Source organism: Lupinus angustifolius, unplaced genomic scaffold (assembly GCF_001865875.1).
Source record: "Lupinus angustifolius cultivar Tanjil unplaced genomic scaffold, LupAngTanjil_v1.0 Scaffold_9_145, whole genome shotgun sequence".
Classification (NCBI taxonomy): domain Eukaryota; kingdom Viridiplantae; phylum Streptophyta; class Magnoliopsida; order Fabales; family Fabaceae; genus Lupinus; species Lupinus angustifolius.
The window spans coordinates 727-3,038 of record NW_017718243.1 but is presented as its reverse complement, the minus strand read 5'-3'; the positions used below and the strand labels follow the sequence as shown (position 1 = coordinate 3,038).

General features: G+C 29.8%; 1 long non-coding RNA gene across 1 annotated transcript; it reads right to left on the bottom strand.

Annotated features, from left to right (window-relative positions):
* Positions 1–366: 366 nt before the first annotated feature.
* On the bottom strand, positions 367–1,580 carry LOC109337689. The gene is made up of 2 exons (XR_002106478.1): positions 1,178–1,580; positions 367–703 (listed from the first exon to the last, which is right to left on the bottom strand). It is a non-coding gene; the product is annotated as an uncharacterized LOC109337689 (long non-coding RNA).
* Between the last annotated feature and the right edge of the window lie 732 nt (positions 1,581–2,312).

Here is a 2,312-nt window from a genome sequence, read left to right as displayed (position 1 = left end):
AAGTGGTTTTGGTGGCTTTTTGTAACAGCCTAAAATCTATAGGTGATGTTCTGGTGGGTCTTATAATAAAAAATATGATTTGATGTCTTTCCGTGGCAATGTTTCTTTAAGGATTTTCCATGACCATCTTAAATATGCATTATTCAGCGATTATTACACTAGAGGAAGAATCGAGTTAAAAGATATACCGAGCTAGTTAATACATTTTTTAAGTTGATTGTGGCTAAAATTATATATTCTTCCTATCAATAAAATTTTATTAAGATAATTTTTTTGGCAATCTGAAAGAAAAGGACTAGAGCAGATAAATAACAAAGAAGATACATGATAGAAGAAACAAACAGCCTGTCAACCAAATACCACAAAAAGAAGAAACAAACCATTCTCCATTTATTTAGTAGTAAGTATTCTCACGGTTCAAATGCGAAAATAAAAGCGAAAAAACCCATTATTTATTTCGACATAAATAAAATATACAATCATTGCATCTCTCCCTGTACAAATATAACAAATTTTGTAAAATTATTTTCTCTTATTCTTAATAACTTGTATGTAACAAAACAGTAGCCAACAATTAAAAAAACCAACATACCATATAAAACAAACCTTCCTGGGATAATCTTCAGCATGGTATACACATATAGTATGAAACTAGTAACAGGGTAGGCCCAGAAACCCTTACAGCACATAATCATAAGTCCATCTGCTAAGACAAATTTTAGGTACAGTATCAGTATACACTAATTAAAATAGCTGAAAGGACTTTGAAAAAATATCAAAGGGGAAGGGGGAAAATGTACAATATGTATATGTTGTTAAGAAAAAAAAAAGACTAAATATCTATTGGGAATGGAGTATCTCCTTGTATAAGAAGATAAGTTATCTCCTTATACAAGGAAATACATTATTCTCATATCTATTTTGTTCTCTATAGTTTTGTGTGTGTCAATTCAGTCTCTAAGAAATTTAAAAACATAAAAATAGTTCCAAAAAATATCAAATTAGTCATTTTAATATTTTGTATGATGACTATTTTGACTCACAATTCTTTTAGTAATAATTTGAATTTTTACTTTGTTAGGATAAAAATAGTACTCACAAAAATTTATAAGGAGTTAAGTTGATATTCACTAAAAATATATATAAAGGCTTTATCATTATAGATAAATATACTTACTTTAGTGGCCAGCACCAGGGCTTGGAATATCACCATGTTTTCTATAGAAATCATAATCATAATCAGAATGAGGTGGAGATTCATCTCCTTCACCATAATCTTTACTCTCTAAAGCCTCATGCAACCCAATACCCTTGACATGGCATGCAGTTCCAGCTGAAGTACAATCCTCTTCGCTTCTTAATCTGCTTGTAGCTCCAATCTCTATGCACACCAAAGTCAGAAAAAGTGCTAATATAATGAACACAGATCTGGGTTCAAATCCCCTCTTACCCATTTTATCATGTAAGAAAAATGAAGAAGATCAAAGAGTGTCACTTGAAAAGTTGTTAAAGCCATGCTCATTACAATAATTTATAGCCCACTATGAATATCATAGCATGCCTATCTTTTTTTCAAAGAAGTAGGGTACATAGTATTATTAGTTTCTCATAAAGCAATGCTTGATTAAAGGCCACGAAGAGCACAAGACTATATTGCATGTCTCTATTCACTTTTAAATGTTTTAATGTCAAAAGGCATCAAGCTGATATTCTCTTCATGTTTATCCTTTTCAATTATATACTACATTTGAAAGTTATAAAGTTTTGTTAATGTATATTGAACATGATATGATTAATGTTCTTTCTTTTGACTATACATAATGAGACTATGTGATTATTTGTCCGGTGTGATCTTTGCATGAAATACTTCAAACATACGTAAAAATACGTGTCCCCCTATAACTCATAATGAATAGGTTGTTTGGGCAAATAAACCATGGCATGCATGGTAACTTAGATCTAAATTTGTTTCCCCTATTTTGGTAGAAAATGCTGTAGATATATAGAATATGGATATGATGTCTTGGTTAGAATGGGAAAATTAGGTATTATTACTTGTATTTATTGAGTCAGACATTGCTAAATTCTTATGATAACCAAAATATAAAAAATTCGATTTCTGTGAGTAACATTTGTTGAGAATAACAGTTATACACTTCAAAAAGGATTAATTATTTACCTAAAAAGGTGAGAACATATTTTTTTTATAGTACCAAACTAGCAGTGTACTCGTGCACTTGCACGGGTAGCTTATTTGTTTATACATAATGCAAATATAATATACATATATTTTATAATATCAATAAATCATG